This window comes from Globicephala melas, chromosome 8, assembly GCF_963455315.2.
Source record: "Globicephala melas chromosome 8, mGloMel1.2, whole genome shotgun sequence".
Taxonomy (NCBI): domain Eukaryota; kingdom Metazoa; phylum Chordata; class Mammalia; order Artiodactyla; family Delphinidae; genus Globicephala; species Globicephala melas.
In genome coordinates this window covers 71,081,137-71,102,418 of record NC_083321.1, presented here as the reverse complement: position 1 = coordinate 71,102,418, position 21,282 = coordinate 71,081,137, and the positions used below count along the sequence as shown (strand labels likewise).

At 41.6% G+C, this 21,282-nt stretch overlaps 1 protein-coding gene across 2 annotated transcripts in view; it reads left to right on the top strand.

Moving 5' to 3' along the window:
* Window positions 1-21,282, top strand: part of MAML2 (mastermind like transcriptional coactivator 2) — a 361,897-nt gene that overhangs the window by 301,657 nt on the left and 38,958 nt on the right. The window lies entirely within an intron of this gene.

Below are 21,282 nucleotides of genomic sequence, written 5' to 3'. Positions count from 1 at the left end.
ATTTTGTTTATCTTCTCAAAGACCCAGCTTTTAGTTTTATTGATCTTTGCTATCATTTCCTTCATTTCTGATCTGATCTTTATGGTTTCTTTCCTTCTTCTAACTTTGGGGGTTTTTTGTTCTTCTTTCTCTAATTGCTTTAGGTGTAATGTTACGTTGTTTATTTGAGATTTTTCTTGTTTCTTGAGGTAGGATTGTATTGCTATAAACTTCCCTCTTAGAACTGCTTTTGCTGCATCCCATAGGTTTGGGGCCATCGTGTTTTCATTGTCATTCGTTTCTAGGTATTTTTTGATTTCCTCTTTGATTTTGTCACTGATCTCCTGGTTATTTAGAAGTGTATTGTTTAGCTCCATGTGTTTGTATTTTTTACAGTTTTTTCCTATAATTGATATCTAGTTTCATAGCATTGTGGTCAGAAAAGATATTTGACACAATTTCAATTTTCTTAAATTTACCAAGGCTTTATTTGTGACCCAAGATATGATCTATCCTGGAGAGTGTTCCATGAGCACTTGAGAAGAAAGTGTATCCTGTTATTTTTGGATAGAATATCCTATAAATATGAATTATGTCCATCTTGTTTAATGTGTCATTTAAAGCTTGTATTTCCTTATTTATTTTCATTTTGGTTGATCTGTCCACTGGTGAAAGTGGGGTGTTAAAAATCCCCTACTATGATTGTGTTACTGTCGATTTCCCCTTTTAAGGCTGTTAGCATTTGCCTTATGTATTGAGGTGCTACTATGTTGGGTGCATAAATGTTTACAATTGTTATATCTTCTTCTTGGATTGATCTCTTGATCATTATGTAGTGTCCTTCTTTGTCTCTTGTAATAGTCTTTATTTTAAAATCTATTTTGTCTGATATGAGAATTGCTACTCCAGATTTCTTTGGATTTCCATTTGCATGGAATATCTTTTTCCATCCCCTCACTTTCAGTCTGTATGTGTCCCTAGGTCTGAAGTGGGTCTTTTGTAGACAGCATATATACGGGTCTTGTTTTTGTATCCATTCAGCCAGTCTATGTCTTTTGGTTGGAGCATTTAATCCATTTACTTTTGAGGTAATTATCAATATGTATGTTCCTATTCCCATTTTCTTAATTGTTTGGGGTTTGTTATTGTAGGTCTTTTCCTTCTTTTGTGTTTCTTGCCTAGAGAGGTTCTTTTAGCATTTGTTGTAAATCTGGTTTGGTGGTGCTGAATTCTCTTAGCTTTTGCTTGTCTGTAAAGGTTTTAATTTCTCCATCAAATCTGAATGAGATCCTTGCTGGTTAGAGTAATCTTGGTTGTAGGTTTTCCCTTTCATCACTTTAAATATGTCCTGCCACTCCCTTCTGGCTTGCAGAGTTTCTGCTGAAAGATCAGCTGTTAACCTTATGGGGATTCCCTTGTATGTTATTTGTTGCTTTTCCCTTGCTGCTTTTTTTTTCTTTGTATTTAATTTTTGATAGTTTGATTACTATGTCTCTCAGCATGGTTCTCCTTGGATTTATTCTGTATGGGACTCTCTGCACTTCCTGGACTTGATTGACTATTTACTTTCCCATATTAGGGAAGTTTTCAACTATAATCTCTTCAAATATTTTCTCAATCCCTTTCTTTTTCTCTTCTTCTTCTGGGACCCCTATAATTCAAATGTTGGTGCATTTAATATTGTCCCAGAGGTCTCTGAGACTGTCCTCAATTCTTTTCATTCTTTCTTCTTTATTTTGCTCTGTGGTAGTTATTTCCACTATTTTATCTTCCAGGTCACTTACCCATTCTTTGTTATTCTGCTCTTGAGTCCTTCTAGAGAATTTTTAATTTCATTTACTGTGTTGTTCATCATTGTTTGTTTGCTCTTTAGTTCTTCTGGGTCCTTGTTAAACGTTTCTTGTATTTTCTCCATTTTATTTCCAAGATTTTGGATCATCTTTACTATCATTACTCTGAATTCTTTTTCAGGTAGACCGCCTATTTCCTCTTCATTTGTTTGGTCTGGTGGGTTTTTACCTTGCTCCTTCATCTGCTGCATATTTCTCTTTCTTCTCATTTTACTTAACTTACTGTGTTTGGGATCTCCTTTTTGCAGGCTGCAGGTTCATAGTTCTTGTTCTTTTTGGTGTCTGCCCCCAGTGGATAAGGTTGGTTCAGTGGCTTGTGTAGGCTTCCTGGTGGAGGGGACTGGTGCCTGTGTTCTGGTGGATGAGGCTAGATCTTGTCATTCTGGTGGGCAGGGCCGCATCTGGTTGTGTGTTTTGGGGTGTCTGTAAACTTAGTATGATTTTAGGCAGCCTCTCTGCTAATGGGTGGGGTTGTGTTCCTGTCTTGCTAGTTGTTTGGCATAGGGTGTCCAGCACTGGAGCTTGCTGGTCATTGAGTGGAGCTGGGTCTTAGCATTGGGTCATTGAGTGGAGCTGAGTCTTAGTGGAGGTCTCTGGGAGAACTCTCACCAATGGATATTACATGGGGCCAGGAGGTCTCTGATGGTCCAATGTCCTGAACTTAGCTCTCCCACCTCAGAGGCTCAGGTCTGACACGCAGCTGAATCACCAAGACCCTGTCAGCCACATGGCTCAGAAGAAAAGGGAGAAAAAAAGAATGAAAGAAAAAATAAAATAAAATAAAGTTATTAAAATTAAAAAAATTGAAGTATATTTTTAAAATAAAAAAATTTTTAAAGTAATAAAAAAAAAAGAAGAGAGCCACCAAACCAATAAACAAATCCACCAATGATAACAAGTGCTAAAAACTAAACTAGGATAAACATATAAATCAGAAACTGGTCAGTCACATACAGCAAACCCCAAGTCTATAGTTGCTCCCAAAGTCCACCGCTTCAATTTTGGGATGATTCATTGTCTATTCAGGTATTCCACAGATGCAGGATACATCAAGTTGATTGTGGAGATTTAATCCTCTGCTCCTGAGGCTGCTGGGAGAGATTTGCCTTTCTCTTCTTTGTTCACACAGCTCCTGAGGTTCAGCTTTGGATTTGGCCCTGCCTCTGCGTGTAGGTTGCCCCCTGGCATCTGTTCTTTGCCCAGACAGGAGGGGGTTAAAGGAGCAGCTGATTCGGGGGCTCTGGCTCACTCAGGCCAGGGGTGAGAGGAGTATGGAATGCGGGGCAAGCCTGCGCGTTAGAGGCCAGCATGACATTGCAACAGCCTGATGCATGCCGTGGCAGTGGCAGGCTGCAGTCTCCCAGGAGGGAAGGTGTGGATAGTGACCTATGTTTGCACACAGGATTCTTGGTGGCTGCAGCAGCAACCTTAGCGTTTCATGCCCGTCTCTGGGGTCTGCGTTGGTAGCCGCAGCTTGCACCTCTCTCTGAAGCTCATTTGGGCAGTGCTCTGAATCCCCTCTCCCCACACACCCCGAAACAATGGTCTCTTAACTCAGGCTGTTCCAGACTTTTTCGAGGATTCCCTCCCGGTTAGCTGTGGCACACTAGCCCCCTTCAGGCTGTTTTCACGCAGCCAAACCCAGTCCTCTCCCCAGGATCTGACCTCTGAAGCCGGAGCCTCAGGTCCCAGCCCCCACCCATCCCTGCGGATGAGCAGACAAGCCTCTCAGGCTGGTGAGTGCTGGTCGGCACCAATCCTCTGTGAGGAAATCTCTCCGCTTTGCCCTCTGCACCCCTGTTGCTACACTCTCCTCCATGGCTCTGAAGCTTCACCCACCCACCCACCCACCCCCGTCTCCACCAGTGAAGGGGCTTCCTAGTGTGTGGAAACCTTTTCTCCTTCACAGCTCCGTCCCACTGGTGCAGGGCCCGTCCCTATTCTTTTGTCTCTGTTTATTCTTTTTTCTTTTGCCCTACCCAGGTACATGGAGAGTTTCTTATCTTTTGGGAAGTCTGAGGTCTTCTGCCAGCGTTCAGTAGGTGTTCTGTAGGAGTTGTTCCACATGTAGATGTATTTTTGATGTATTTGTGGGGAGGAACGTGATGTCCACTTCTTACTCCTCCGCCATCTTGAAGGTCTTCCATCTCTAATTTTAAATAGTTATGTGATTCAACATATTTTCAAATCTTTTTTTTAATCAAGAATTCTTTTTTTTTTACAACTTTTAAAGGTTACTTTCCATTGACAGTTATTACATAGTATTAGCTGTCTTTTCAAATCTTGAGATCTAATTTCCCTAACCATCAGCCCTATCATTATCATTTAGTATTATAAGAAAGAGATAAAACTAAACCCAATGTCACAGTATACCCCCATTTACCATCCTGTTGTATATACTTAACATCTTGCCTTCTGTATGTGGCACTTTCTTACCCCTCACTACAACTGTGACTGCAGTGGTGACCAAGTCAGTCCCAGGGGCTGTGAGTCAGATGGTTATTGTGTGTTCTTTACCACAAAATTCCTGCACAGAATAGTGCTAAAAGCATTTAAGACGAATGAATGGTACATCACTCCTTGTTGTGAGAGGAAGTAAAGCTCTCCAGAGTGAACTGAAAGGGCTGTTCCGGCCCCACTTAAAACCTCGGGCATACCATCTTGTTTCGATGGTCCCATCCTGTAGATGGGATTATCTTAAGCCCAGCTTTTTGTGATTGTCTAACTGTATTTGATATCATTCTGACGGGCTTAAGCCACTCATTAGATGAGGGATTTTTTTATGTTTGTCACCTGCCTACTTTACAATAGAACTGCATGTGCAGCACCTCAAAGAAGTAGCTGTATTTTCCTCAAAATTCCATTTAAATATCATATTGTGGTAAAGTAAAAAAGTTACTATACCCATTCATTATTTTTTTCACAGATTCCATTTTTTGAAGGTCCATTGTATGCCAGGTACACTTTGAGACCTTTTTCGTGTTTAATCCCTGTAGTCTCACTGAGAAGTACATATTATAATCCTTAGTTCTTAGATGCCGAACCCACCACAGACCAGAGAGATTATGTAACTTGCTCAAAGTCACGTGGTTGGAGCCAGGACTACAACCCAGGTCACCTGATTCCAAGGTTGTCTGTCTCCCTCTCATCTCTGTGTGTGAGACAGTGTTTGATTTCAGGGAACAGAACTCTCCTCAACCTCTCTTGAATAAAAGATTTTCTGGATGAATACTGTGGTGTCTTAGAGAACCCAGTATTGGGAGGATGCTGAGATTCAAGAAAATGAGAAAGTAACAGCAGCCATCTCTGTATTTCTCTCTTTGAGATCTCACTGTCTCTTTTCCTTCTTCCCTCTACCAAGTTCGTGATTTCTTTTGCTCAGGAACTTGAGCCTGCAAGAGCTTTGGCTTACCATAATGCCAGTTCTCAGGCCACACAACCTCACAGGTCCAGGAGCCAACAACGGACAAACTCAGCCTGCCTGTCTTCCATAGAATGCACAGTCTTAAAAAAAAAAAAGAAAGAAAGAAAGAAAAAATACAGGAATTTGATCGACCTAGGCAGAGGAGACTGTTCCAAAAGAGAGTGTTATAAGAAAATAATGGGTGTGCCTAAAACACATGCTTCTTTATTTAGATATTCTATATCAAATTTTAAAATCTGAGTTAATTATACTTGTCTCCCAGTAGCTTTCTTCCAGTCTAGTTCTGTTTATTTTTTCACATACCTCCCACTGATGATAGTCAGCCTACCTTTGCTTGGCCTATTTTGCTCTCATCTTGATTGCCTCCTTACAGGCTAGCACACAAATCGAGATTCCAGTATTTTTTTCTTTGTGACAGTTATGCAAATGCTTTTCCTTCTTTAGTAGTTAAATTCCAACTCCACTTCCTCTAGGTAGCTTTCCGTATGGTACCTTTTCATACACAGTGATGATATGAGTCTGTTCTTAAGTCCAGCCCCTTTGCCTATGAGGAGAGGTCATTTGAAAAAGCAGAGGATCCTTTTAAGCTTTTAAAGTGAACCTCCCAGATAGCCCTATACAGTTCTCTTGTGACCCAGAGCATATATTGAAAGCCATGTGGTTAGATTGATCGGGGTCCAGGGCAAAACTAACTGGCCCTATATGATCAAACCAAAGACTCTGATCCCCTGGTATGCCAACTAGACAAACATCTGACCTCAAATTCATGATGGATGGTCTGAGGCCAGTGCTGAGGAATAGCACCTATTGTTTCCTTAGACTATGTCTTTAAAATTTCTCAATATCATTATGCCTATACTATTATGAATACTCAATAAAGTATCAAAAATCATTTGGGGATAAGGAATTCTGGGCAGAACTTGAAGTCATTGAACTTGAATTATTCAGGACTTCTCTTATTACTTTTCTATTACAACAAAGCTTTTTTTGCATTAAATGAGAAGGAGGTTTACAGTAGCTGATGGAGTCACTTTTAATTAAATGGTTTCGTAAATAACAAATGTTTTTATCAAAGTTTTAAACTGGAAGAAATTACATACAAACACACACACACACATCAAAGTATTTGACCAACTGCCCTAGCTGGCTGACTGTGCTGTTTTAGAAGCAAAAAAAGAACATGGAGGTGGAGGTCAGAATCTGTGCTTCCTGGATTCAGGTTGTTAGTCATCAGATACAAAGAGTATAAAACTCTGACTTTACAAGTGTTCATTATGTTATTATACATCCTTATGAGACCTATTCCCCTTAGGCCACCTAAAGGACTAGGGTGTTTAGGATGTTGAACTGTTTAACTGTAATTATAACTATTAAAACCTTATAAAATGCATCAAATAAAATAGATTCAATGCTTCCACTTTTAGTCTAATTTAAGAAAAATAGTTAGAAGGAACATTGCTCTTTCCCAAAAAAGATTAAAATTCAGGGATGGGCCAACAGTAGGGGGAGATAAGTATAGAAGGGAAGAAAAGATTTTCCTTAAAACCCTTTATAAAGTGTTTTTATTTTCATGCTTAACAAATGAAGCCTTCATCATCTTTGCTTCTGGGAACAGTTTCAAGCCTAAGAAACACAGTTGGAAATGTGCCGTGTTGCAGCCCATCCCCAGTTAGTCATTCCAACTGGATCCAAATCAAGTAGCTCCCTTCCAAGAGTTCTCCAAAAAAAGCTCATGATAAGAGATGAAACTTAGCAATGCAACCTGGAAGGCTGCACATTTACCCTCTGCCACCAGGTTTTCCAAGACGTGGCCCAGAGTACACCCTCCTCCTCTTCAATGAGCTCTTTCACCAGAGCCCAGCTCTGCCCCCAACAATCAGTTTCTCCTCTCATGCAACCTCTTAACAAAAGCATAATCAGAATCAGACTCCCCGGGAGTCCTTTTCATTCAATATTTATTAAAAAGCATTTCTTGAGTATTTACAGTGTACCAGGCCCAGGTCAAGACTGTGTGGTCACAATCCTTGTCTTCAAGGAGCTCACAGTCTTTCAAGGACTCATAGACTTGCAGCTATTATCTAAGTACCAAAAAAAAAAAAAAAATTTAGTTATAATTTACATACTATAAAGTTCTCCTACATGCATAGTTTCCGAAGTGTTGACAAATGCATAACCATTTAACTATAACCACAATTTATTAATAGAACGTTTCATCACCCTAAAAGTCCCCTGTGTTCCTTTGTAATCAGTTCCTTCCCCCACCTTCAGTCCTGGCAGCCATTGGTCTGTTTTCTGACCTTATAGTCTTATTGTATAGAATGTTGTATAAATGAAATCAGACAGTACGGAACCTTTTGCATCAGGCTTCTTTCACTTAGCATCGTGCATTTGAGATTCACCCACGTAGTTGCGTATCAATAGTTTGTGTATCAAATTCCTTTTCAGTGCTGAGTAGTATTGCATTGTATGAATGTATCACAGTTTGTTTGTTTTTGCGGTACGCGGGCCTCTCACTGTTGTGGCCTCTCCCGTTGCGGAGCACAGGCTCCGGACGCGCAGGCTCAGCAGCCATGGCTCACGGGCCCAGCCGCTCCGCGGCATGGGGGATCTTCCCGGACCGGGGCACGAACCCGTGTCCCCTGCATCGGCAGGCAGACTCTCAACCACTGCGCCACCAGGGAAGCCCCTATCACAGTTTATTTAAACATTTACCAGCTAAGGGACATTTTGCTTGTTTCTAATTTGGTCTTTGTGGGGACATAAATTTTTATTTCTCTTGGTTAAATGTCTAGGACTGGGATTGTTGGGTCAGATGTTAAGTGCATGTTTTTGAGAAGCTGCCAAACTGTTTTCTGAAGTGGCTGCACCATTTTGCTTTCCTGGCCTCAGTGTTTGATTGTTCTAGCTGGTCCATACTCTAGCCAGGACTTATCCCAGACATTCTTAATTTGAGGAAACTTAAGGCCATGGACTTATTTTTAGACAGAGAGAGAGCATGTCCCCATCTTGGCCCTGATATGCAAAGAGCTAGGTAATATCACACAAAAATCGAGCAACTGGCATTCATTAAACACTTTATCTGTTCCCAAAGAATGCTGTGCACTGTGGGCATGTACACGACACATAAAACTGGATCCTTTTATCCAGTGAATCTTTTATTCTACCTTTCCCAAGCTGTATTCTGAGAAAAACTCTAAGAACTGTTTGTTTATTAAATATGTTAAGGAATCCTCCTTTCTGGAAATTAACAATTCACCTTAGCATATTCAATGTCTCTGAGACATTTTTCAGTAAAGAAATTGCTTTAGTTTGTTTTAATCACAATTTCCCATAGATGTAGAGATGTTAATTGTGTTTTCCATTTGGGTGGACAGTTGTTACAGAAACATTTATGAAATAATTCTATTCTTTTTTTTTTTTTTTTTTTTTTTTTTTGTGGTACGCGGGCCTCTCACTGTCGTGGCCTCTTCCGTCGTGGAGCACAGGCTCCAGACGCGCAGGCTCAGCAGCCATGGCTCACGGGCCCAGCCGCTCTGCGGCATGTGGGATCCTCCCGGACTGGGGCACGAACCCGTGTGCCCTGCATCGGCAGGCAGACTCTCAACCACTGCGCCACCAGGGAAGTCCAATAATTCTATTCTTTTCTCATGGATTTCTAATGTCCCTACTCTTATATGACAATTTTCCTTGTATTTGTGAGTCTGTTTTTAGACTCTCTACTCTATTCTGTTGATCTTTTCATTACTTCCAAGCCAATTCACAGTGTTTAAATTACAATGGCTTATAAACCATCACATACCTGATAGAGTAATTCCCCCATCATGTCTTTCTTTTTTTCAAAAATATAGTAGTTATTTTTGAACTTGTATCCTTCCATACGAATTTTAGAATGAGTCTGTACAAAAAAGTTAGTAGCAGAACAGTTTTTCCAAACATAATATTTTGTGGTCTACCAACATACAAAATGAATAAAAATAAATGCTCTACTCGAGGTGGGATGGAGTCTCTGGATGTGACCTCTAAGCCCTTCTTTCAGCCCTTGAAATCTTTCTTTCACCAAACTTCAAAGGTGTCAACTGAGCAGAGAAAGTGAGAGCTTTAAGCCAGTGAATGACTAATGGTGGGAATTTCCAGCCCACAGAGAGACAAGGTCAGAGGAGAAGATGGGAGAACAGATCAGGGGATACATGCTAACCTGGCCCATTTTTTTAGAGTTTTCCTTATTACTGTTCTTGACCGATGTCCGATAATTGGAAAACTGCATTATCTAGGTAATCCTTTATAAAGTTTGTTCACAGGAAAGAAAAGTTTTGTCTTAATTATGACTCATTTTAGAAACTGGAAAAACTGTGGTGTGGTCTCCCACATAGGCAAAGAATCCCTCTGAGATGGCAAACAACTAGAAACCTGGATATTGTCCTTGGAAAACAGACGAGTAGAATTTTAATGTTGTGAAAATCTCTCAGATTACAGTCCATCCCTATCAGGGAATATTACTGCACAAACAAGATGAGCATCCGTTAAAAGATAATTTCCTGAAATAGTCTCATGTGGAACAAACTGAAAATCCACAATCCTTCAAGAAAGATTTTTTTTCATTACTTGATCTTTAAAAAATGGTTTCACTCTTCACTTCCCTAGCAGATGTTGCAAATTTCAGAAACAAGCAGGGACTTTTGGATTGAAATGAAAAATTGATCCACTTAAAAATGTAAAATTCAGTTCAAAATGTTTAGAATACAGTAAGTGGGGCCTGGAAAGAGTATACCTCTGCCTTGGAGGATTTCCTTTCTATGTTATTCAGATGCCATAAATCTGGCAAAGAGCAGCACTGCCCTGAATGTGATGAATAACATTTTTATAACCTTTTTTTTTTAACAAAATGGCTCATGTGTGGGGAATATATGAAAATTGGATGCTACTATTGATAAGATCTGGCAAATTATTTTGTGTTTAAGGAAGTACTGGTGGGGGGTACAATAAAGGATGCAATTCTACAAATTCTATACATATGTCACATTTCACTCTGCCATTTTTTTATGCTTAGTATTTAATGGTAATTTAAATATAAGTACAATAAAATGTGAAAAACAGAAGAAAAAAAAATCCATTGTGTGTATTTACATAATAATGTATGTTATCAGTCCCTTCAGGACATTTAAGTTGTCATCACTCACATTCTTTTCTTTTTTTAATTGAAGTATAGTTGGTTTACAATGTTGTGTTAGTTTCAGGTGTACAGCTATGTGATTCAGTTATATATATATATATGGAGAGAGAGAGAGAGGGAGAGAATCTTTTTCAGATTCTTTTCCCTTATAGGTTATTACAAAATATTGAGTATAGCTCCCTGTGCTATACAGTAGGTCCTTGTTGTTTATCTATTTTATATATAGTAGTGTGTATATGTTAATCCCAAATTCCTAATTTATCCCTCCCTCACCTTTCCCTTTTGGTAACCATAAGTTTGTTTTCTATGTCTGTGAGTCTGTTTCTGTTTTGTAAATGAGTTAGTTTGTATCATTTTTTTTAGATTCCACAGATAAATGACATCATATAATATTTGTCTTTCTCTGTATGACTTACTTAGTATGATAATCTCTAGGTCCATCCATGCTGCTGCAAATGGCATTATTTCATTCTTTTTTATATATATAAATTTATTTATTTTATTTATTTATTTTTGGCTGCGTCGGGTCTTCGTTGCTGCATGCCAGCTCTCTCTAGTTGCGGCGAGCGGGGGCTACTCTTTATTGCGGTGCGAGGGCCTCTCACTGCGGTGGCTTCTCCTGTTATGGAGCACGGGCTCTAGGCGCATGGGCTTCAGTAGTTGTGGCTCATGGGCTCTAGAGCTCAGCCTCAGTAGTTGTGGCACACGGGCTTAGTTGCTCCGCGGCATGTGGGATCTTCCCGGACCAGGGCTCAAACCTGTGTCCCCTACATTGGCAGGTGGATTCTTAACCACTGCGCCACCAGGGAAGCCCTTTCATTCTTTTTTATTACTCTGCCTTCTGACTCTATTTCCTAGATATCAGACTTTGCTGATTTTTAATTTTCTTTTCTATAAGGAAAAAACTTATCAAATACATGCTCATTCATTTATTACTTCTACAAATATTTATTGAGTGCCTATCGTGTACCACTTTGTTGACCACTGAGAATACAGGAGTAAACAGGACAGTCTCAGGCTCTCATGGAGTTTAAAGCTTATAGGAGATGATAGACAAGTAAGTCAATGGGAAAAAAGCATGATGAGTGTCATGATGGGAGAGATTTAGGGGACACTGTCAGGGGACCTGACCTAACCCTGGGGTTGGGAAGGCCTCCCAGAGGAAGTGGTGTTTAAACTGACCCTTGAAGGGTAAATTGGATGTTTATAAGAGAGAAAAGAAGAGCCTTTCAGGCAGAGAGAATAGCGTGTGCAGAGGTGCTGGGGCAGGTGGAGCATAAATATCTTGAGGGAGCAAATTAGGAGAAAAATTATCTATTGCCAAACTTTCCAGATCCAGAGAAAAGTATCTACTACTATCTCAACTTGTGTACTCAGTCTGTGGATGTTACCCCTACATTTGGTCAAATAATATATAGAGATGCAGCCAGCTACACATTACTGGCACCTTGTTTATAATGAGTCCATTCATACAGAATGGCAACGAATGAATCCGAATGTACTATGCTCCCCTTACCTTTGTATCTCTGCCTTTTTCACGTGATGAACTCCGAACCCTTCTGCAAGACCTGGTATATCATCTCCTCGAGAAGGATTCCTTCTTGGGTCCTTCCTCCTTCAGTCTGAGGTAGGTGCCCCTCCTCTGTGGGCACACCGTGTTCTCCCGTCAGAACACTCTTCAGTTTGTTTTCCAGCTTATCTCCCTGCTCAGTTTTGAGCTCCTAAGAGACAAATGTAAGGGAGAGAGTAAGTGGGGGCTTTGAAGTCAGAGTCTTAAGTTAAACCATAGCTCAACCACGTGCTGTGTATCCTTGAGAACTTACTTCTGAGACTCAGCTGCCTCATCTGTAGAATCAGTATAATAATGGTGTATATCTCTTAAAGCTGTTTTGAGTATTAGAGAATAATGTACGTGAAGTGCTTGGCACAGTGCCTAGCTGTAATAACACTCTATAAAAATTTGCTGGGACCTCCCTGGTGGTCTGGTGACTAAGACTCCACGCTCCCAGTGCAGGGGGCCCAGGTTCAATCTCTGCTCAGGGAACTAGATCCCACATGCCACAACTAAAGATCCTGCATGCCGCATGCCGCAACTAAACATCTCACATGCCACAACTAAAACCTGGAGCAGCTAAATAAATAAATATTTTTTAAAATTTGCTGAATGAGTGAATGAATGAATGAGAAAATGTGAGGTTTGTTCACAGGATTGATTGTTCAGAGCTCATTTCCTTCCTTCCTTCCTTCCTTCCCTCCTTCCTTCCTTCCTTCCCTCCTTCCTTCCCTCCCTCCCTCCCTCCCTCCCTTCCTTCCTTCCTTATTATTAAAGTATAGTTGATTTACAAGACAGTGCTTTTTAGGCTGTAGCCAATTCAGTGATCCAGGTCCCATGAGCTCAGTCCTGGACATTGTTGCCTTAGCCAGAAACTCCAGAGGCACAGGTATCCATTAAACAGGTACTGATTGCCACAGCTTCAGCTGCTGCCTAAAGAGTCCGGCTTCTCATTTTACGCTACATGAGTTCTGAATCCAGACTCCCAGTACTACCATACTTCCTACAGGTAGAAGAGAAAACGTCTCACCTTGCTGTCTGTTCCTTTCTTCATTCATTCATGAAACATTATTAAGTACCTACACTGTGCCAGGGACTGGGAGAGAAGTTAGTGATGTAATGGAGATCTGATGAGATGTTTTCCTTCCTTATTTATTTATTAGCCAGGATGCTAAACAAATGCATTGTATATGATACCTTTTTCCCCCATGGCCACCCAGAGGCCATCTCAGCCCTACCTCGTGCTGCACCTATTGTGCTCCCAACACCATTCCTTCTCTCCCGCTCCCTATCTAGTAGAGCTATATATCCGGTTCCGTTGTAGCTATATGTGCTGAGCACACTGGTGCCAAAAGGAGTACTTTTGATTACTATTAAACTGAACCTTCATAAATAAGATTACATAAAGAACGAAGGAAGACGTACAGCCTCTTGCCTTGCTAGCATGCTTCTAACCGTATGAATCATTCCACAACAAAGGGAGCATTGGGACCCTCTCACCTCATGAGAAGATGATGCTTTTAGTGGTGTTGCCAAAAGGATGAGAGACAGATAAAATGATGTCCAAGGAGCCAAGTCAAATGTAACTATTGTCTCTCTTGGGTGGTACATATGACTTCAATTTATAGAGAATATTGACATTTTAGGGTTGTTTTACGAGCCCACCTTATGCTTTTACTCAAGATGAGAACCCACTTATCTTTTCATTCAGCAAACATTTTTTTAAATTGAAGTATAGTTGATTTACAATATTGTGTTAGTTTCAGGTATACAGTATAATGAATCAGTATTTTAGCAGATTATACTCCATTATAGGTTATTACAAGATAACAGGTATAATTCTCTGTGGTATACAGTATCCTTGTTGCTTATCTATTCTATATATAGAAATTTGTATCTGTTAATTCCATAGCCCTAATTTGTCCCTCCCTTTCCCTCTCCCCTTTGGTACCCACAAGTTTGTTTTCTATATCTGTGAGTCTGTTTCTGTTTTCGGCAAACATTTATTGAGGGCCTGAATGTACACTGCTGGCTAAAGTATAAGTCCTCTTCTTTAAATACGCTTGGCCTAATGGGAGATGAGAAGACTAATAAATGAACAAATCGTAACATTACAGCACCAGATGGGGGTTAAGAGCATGAGTCTAGAATTGAACACTGCATTTGAAATTTGAAGCAAGTCAATTACTTGCTTACAGTCTAACTGGGGATACTTACTCAACCTTTCTGAGCCTCAGTTTTCTTGTCTATAAAATGAGGATAACAATAGCATTACCTCAGGAAAAATGTGTTGAAGAGTCAATAAGATTTTCTATGTACAGTGCTTCTCATGGTGTCTGGAACATTGTAAGCCCCCAGTAAATGTTAGCTGGGGTTTGTTTTGTTCTTTATTTTTATGGTGGTTGTTATCAGAGGCTATAACAGAGTCTTGAACAGAGTGCTATGGGAACATTGAGAGAATGTGACCCATCTGACTTAGGCATAGGTTTCCCAAGGTGACATCAGAGCTGGGTATTGAGGGCAAGCAGAGCGAGAAGCAGAGGAAGGGCATTCTAGGGCCTCCAGACTCAGAGTCACAGAGTCATGAAGATACTGAAACAATTCAGAGAACAATTCGAAGACATTCTATAAAGTGACCGGGTAAGAGTGGCCAAAAATTGGGCTTCCCTGGTGGCGCAGTGGTTGAGAGTCCGCCTGCCGATGCAGGGGACAGGTGTTCGTGCCCCGGTCCGGGAAGATCCCACATGCCGCGGAGCGGCTGGGCCTGTGAGCCATGGCCACTGAGCCTGCGTGTCCGGAGCCTGTGCTCCGCAACGGGAGAGGCCACAACAGTGAGAGCCCCGCGTACTGCCAAAAAAAACCAAAAACAAAAAAAGAGTGGCCAAACATTATCCTTAGACACAGGCTGGGGAGATAATATCGCTACCATAGAAAATGGTTGGAAATTTATAGTCAGTAGGAAGCCAAAGGTGGTCTTCTAATTATTCCTTTTGTCTCTTCCTACATCCAAACTATTCAACAAGCAGATGGCTTTTCACAAGGTGGACATGTATCTGCACACCTAGAAGATGTAAAAGGTACAGTGTAAGAAACTAGAGAAATTCTGCAATAATAAGAGCTAACATTTGTTTGAACTTTATGGACTAGTGAGAATTTTCATATATACGATCTGTTTTAAGCCTTATGATATCCCTGTGATTTGGCATTACTGAGATTTCCAGCTCGTATAGAGGAAAACCCAGGCTCAGCAACTTGTACAAAATCACACAATTAGGAAGTAGTGGAGTTGAGGCTGTAAACCCATCTAACTTCAAGGCCTTGGCACTTTGCAGAAATGACCCTCTCAACAAACTTATGGTTACCAAAGGGGAAACGAAGGGATAAATTAAGAGGTTGGGATTAACATGTACATTACACTAGTAGCAAGGACCTACTGTATAGCACAGGGAACCATATTATTTTATAATAACCTATTAGGGAAAAGAATCTGAAAAAGAATATACAGTATATATATATATTATATATATATATTATATATATATATATAAAATCTGAATCACTGTCTGTACACCTGAAACTAACATGATATTTTAAATCAACTATACTTCAATTTTTTAAAAATCACTAAAAAGAAGAAATGACCTCCTCTACTATCGTAACTCCTTCATTGTCAATCTAACATTTTTTTCCTGAATAAGAACTCTTGTCTATTAAAAAATACATCTTCCAATCACTGTTTTGGTCCTCTAAAATACTGCTGAAATATCCCTTAGCCAGCTTATCCCTAGGCTTTGCTTCAGCTATTTTGTGGCTTTGATATCTGGATTTTCCATTTTTATGATCATCCTGTATCTTCATTTTCTCCAACCCTAGACAACCAAGAGTGTTTACAGTTTAATTAATCTTTCAAAATCTGTCACTTTCCTGCAGGAGACTTACTCATTTTAAAGGTGATTCCAGCCTTACTCAGCAAAACCGCCTCTTGTTCACTACCTCTTGTTGAAAGCGTCTCATCTTAATAACTTGACTCTTTCCACCTCTTCCCTGCTTTCTCTCTGTGCTTCCCTACCCTCTGCCTGGCATATTCCGTTTGCTCAAAGCCTGAAAATGTTTGTGCTGTGAACAGCTTGTAAGCAAAAACCGACCAGGTGGAAATCTGGCAGTGTATGGCCACCCCTTATGTTTCCAGGGCCTCTCGTAAGAACTCAGGAAATCTGTCTGCATTTCCCTGCTGGCCCCGAAGATCCCCCTCCCACAGATGGGACACCCCATGTAGCAGTGTGGTTCTGCTTCACTCTAGAACATGATCCCACATTCCACAACAGTCCTCTAACTAGCTGGGTGGTCCAGGCAACGTTCTGGGGAGCCTTGCCAACTACCAGGCAGCCAGCAAAGCTTCCACATGTGCGGGAACTGCGCCGGAAAGGTGAGGAGACAAGACTGGGCTCAGCAAGTGGGTGCATTGGGAATCCATATAAGAGAAAGGAGGTACTCCAGAGGACTCAAAGCTACCCAGCAACAAAACATGAAAACAGTGACTCCATCCTATGACAACAGTGCCATCTGTAGCTTGTACATCTGTCCAGGTCAACTGCAGATCAGGAGAAGCTATGTGGTTGAACTTCCCAGGTAGATGAGGGTCAGGGCTTTCAATCAGTAGCATAAATAGCTCAATGTCCTGCCCGGGAAAATTTACTCTGGTCTACCCTCTGCAGAGGTGCTTCATCTTATTCTACCCGGTTCTCTAGGACTTCATGGTCCTAAACTCTTCCTCACTGAATCTTGTTTCAGCTCTACACACCCCCACCCCCAGGGAGTCCCTGCATTCCTTGCCTTCTTTGGACCTAGTACCTTTAGTATCCCTCTCCTACGATGTGACAATCGCCTGGTTCTATTCAAATATAAAGATGCCACCATCACTTATTTTTAAGGTTCAGCCTGATGCCTCCTGGACTAGACCATCTGCCTGTCTGTTCCATCCTCACTGCCGTAATACCACCTAACATTAATAAACTTCTTTATAGCAGGCTGAGTGACGTGATCCTTACAAGACCCTGTCAGCCTCACTATGGGCTGCATTAGGGATGTGTTATTAGCTTCATTTTACACCTGAGTAAATAGGCTCAGAGAGGTTAATTCATCTGTGTGAGGTCACAGAGCCAGTAAATGGCACAGCTGGCACTCAAACCTATGTTTTCTACTTTAAGTCTAGTGTCCTTTCTTTTACAGACAGGGACAGTGAGAGTGGACTAAATCCAACGACTGTCACATATGCTCATGGGGCCAAGTGACCCTTTTCAAATCAGCTCCCCAGCATCCTTCTCTACCCTCCCTACCCGGCGAAAGACTAATCCTTCTAAAAGCCCTCTGCTCTCCGTTTGCCACCTTAATCCCCAGGACCCCATCTGTTATGTCTCTGGACACAAATACACATGGCCCATTTAACTGCAGTGATTCAGGGCAGAATGAGAAAGGTAGGAAACTGGGACAGAATTCCCTGATTATAACAGGGCAGGCACTGGGATTTGGGGACAGATTCAGGACAGGGGCCAGCAATGGAGATCATTGTGGCAGACAGAACACAGCAACAGATAACTGGTGGGAATACAGTTATTTGAATTAGAGCAAAATGAAATTCAACACAGTGTCTTCAGAGTGCCCTGACCCGTGGATGGATCATAAGGATAAAGAAACAGGAGGAGTGGTGGAAATCAAGGCAAACAGACAAGGGTGAGCTGGAGCCTATGATTAGGAAGGAGCACAGTCGTAAGGCCCAGGGTGGCAAAAGCAAGACAGCGCCTCTCACCATGGGAGAGAGTCTGGGCTACAGAGACCAGAACTTAGTTACAGACACATGACAGGAATCCTCCAAACAGAACCAGCTTCAAGGTGAATTTGGTCTCAGGAACAAAGGCAAAGCCTTATTTTCAGAACCAGAGACTTGGTCAGGACCACACCTAAAACCCAGCTTCAAAGGGAAGAGGGATGCTGGGCCTGGGAACAGGCAGGACCTAGCATCCCTCCATTTGGGACATTACCCTCCTAACCTATATTAATCAGAATAGACAGGTTATGATGCAAATAATATCAAAATCTCACTGGCTTAAACATAAGTTTTATTTCCTACACTGTATGTCCACAATGGGGACAGGGGCCATCTGGGCACTGAGCACGATGGAACAGCCATCACTCCAAGCACAACCATTTGCCGAACCAGAGAGAAAAGAATGAGTCTTTAAGGGTCTCACATTAGCAAATAAATTCTTATCCAGAGAGTGACACACACCACTTCAGCTCATGACTCATGGCCAAAGCTAAGCACATGTCCCCAGTCACCCATAAGGAAACCAGGAAGTTCAATCCTGCCACCGGCCCAGTAGTTAGAGAGCTGCAAACATTCAGGAAGCAGCCTACAGCGAGGCCTCGATGTATTGGACTCCTGACGGATTATTATCTTCAACCTTAGTTGGGAAAATAAGGCATCAGTTACAGAAATCTCGAAAACATGGACTTTTCCATTCGTTTAACAGGTATGTGTGAAGCCATGTTGATGGTGGTAGAGACAGTGGTGACCAGATACATTTTTTCCCTCAAAGAGCTCCTAGTCTAATGGGAATGAGAACACAACCACATAGTAAGACAAGAGCTTCACTAAGGAGAAACCCAGGATTCTATGGAAGCCCATGGGAGAGGTGACTGATCTAGGCGGTGTGTGGAGAGATGAGTGTAAAGCAGGCTTCCACGTTTACATATAACTCTGCTCATTCACACACGCGCGCGCACACACACACACACACACACACACACACCCCACAAGAGATAATGAGAGTAAATCAAAAATCCCCAGCACCAGAGTCTATCCCCTGTATCCCTCTGTCCATGAGGCATGGTTGTTCCTACCCTATGGAGAATAAACTTCATAGAGGAGAGCTTCTGTTTTTCCCACGAAAGTCTAGCTCTAGAATTCCGGTGACTTGAAGGTAATTCAATTTGAAAAGGAGTAACAGCCATTCACTCTCTCATTCTGACAAAAATTTCCTCCCTTAAACTCTGCCACTGAGTCCTAAAATTCCGATTTCATTTGCTTGTCTGGTTAATGCCTAAAATAAACCTGTGGAACTCCAAACATTAACTGAAAGCGGGCATGCAATAAAACCCCACCACGCCTGTTCACAGTAGTTCATCCCTGTAGCTTTAGGCAGGTGGCACACTCAAGGTGTGGTCTGTGAACCAGCACCATCAGAATTACATGGGAGCTTGCTGTAAATGCAGAAACTCGGTACTCTAGTGCCTGCCAAGACCTACTGAATAAGACTTTGCATTTTCACAAGGTCCCAAAGTGATTCATAGGCACATTAAAGTCTGAAGTGGGGCTTCCCTGGTGGCGCAGTGGTTAAGAATCCGCCTGCCAATGCAGGGGACACGGGTTCGAGCCCTGGTCTGGGAAGATCCCACGTGCTGCGGAGCAACTAAGCCCGTGCACCACAACTACTGAGCCCACGTGCCACAACTACTGAAGCCCGTGCACCTGGAGGCTGTGCTCCGCAACAAGAGAAGCCACGCAATGAGAAGCCCGTGCACCCCAACGAAGAGTAACCTCCGCTCGCGGCAACTAGAGAAAGCCCACGTGCAACAACAAAGACCCAACACAGCCATAAATAAATAAATAAATAAATAAATAAATAAATAAATTTATTAAAAAAGAAAAAATAGAAGGAGTGAGGCAAGGACTCAGGAGGCCCCTTCCCAGTTGCTCTTCCTTTTCTCCTGCTAAATCTGCACATGCAAAACTGTTCTATCTACATGCACTACCCTTCGCTGACTTGTACCTCCAACACTGGCCATGTAGAGTGTGGATCCATTGATTGAAAGCTCTCCATAGCCTCATTAAATGGTACTTAACAAGTGAATAGCAGAAACTCCAGAACTAGGAGACTCAGAGGAACAACCAAAGTCTGCACTTTTAAGTCATGAATATGGTGGGAAATTTATAAACTAGCAGCTGGATTTTTTTATTTGAACAAAAGTTTCACCCAAAATGGACTACCATGTACAATCAGATCCTTCCAATATTAAGGTCTTCTGAATCTGACCTGTCCCCCCAGCTGTGCTTGTCAATCCACCGTTCCCTGCCAGATGTCTGGTTCTACATCTACATTATTATTACTGTTGTTGTTGCTGCTGTTGTTATTAGCCTTTCACTGCTGATGTAGCTGTAATGGGCAATTTACATGTACTTTTAGGGAATTCCCTGGCATTCCAGTGGTTAGGACTCTGCTCTTCCACTGCAGGAGGCATGGGTTCGATCCCTGGTCAGGGAACTAAGATCCCACAAGCCATGCAGCACGGCCAAAATAAATAAATAAGTAAATGGATTTTTATAGGACTCAGAAAGTTGAGTTACCTTAGCCCAAATAAAATTTGATATGCCAGGAGTTACATCTGAACTGAGTGAATGGCTAATTCTTTCCATAACATTTTCCCATAATGTATACTTTATTCAAAAACGTATCTGTGATTTTTGGAGCACATTCAGCAAGCATTTCCACCCAGAAGACCTCAAGTTGAAGTTAATAGCTTCCTGTTACAAAGGTATTAGAGACTATAGATATTATATTCAAAATGATTACTATGATTAGGTTAACTAAACACTATCCTTGGGGCTTCCCTGGTGGCGCAGTGGTTGAGAGTCCGCCTGCCGATGCAGGTGACACGGGTTCGTGCCCCCGTCTGGGAAGATCCCACATGCCGCGGAGCGGCTAGGCCCGTGAGCCATGGCCGCTGAGCTTGCGCGTCCGGAGCCTGTGCTCCGCAACGGGAGAGGCCACAGCAGTGAGAGGCCCACGTACCGCAAAACAAAACAAAACTATCCTTGGCATTGTTATAACTTCACTAGTAATACTTATTAATAGTATTATTTGCTATATAAGCAAAACCAGTATAGAAAACTGCATATATTTTGAAGCAGATGAAATAGGGTAAGAGTTTACATTACTAAGGCATTTGCATTTTCCACTTAAATGATTTTCATAAACATATAAACCTAAACAAACAAAACCCTCCACATTCTTTTCTGCTACCTTTTTTTCTCCCCTCCCCTTTTCATCAATACTCCTCGAAAAATTTCTTCAAAAACCCTGACTCTCATGTCTCTTCTCATTCTATCTTGAACCCGTTTTAGTGAGGTTCTTGTCTCTAGATTTCCAATGAAATAGCTCTTTACAAAGCCATCGGTGAAATCCAGTTGTCTGTTTCAATGGTCAGTTCTCAACTCTCATCTTGTATGATTTATCAGTAACATTGAATC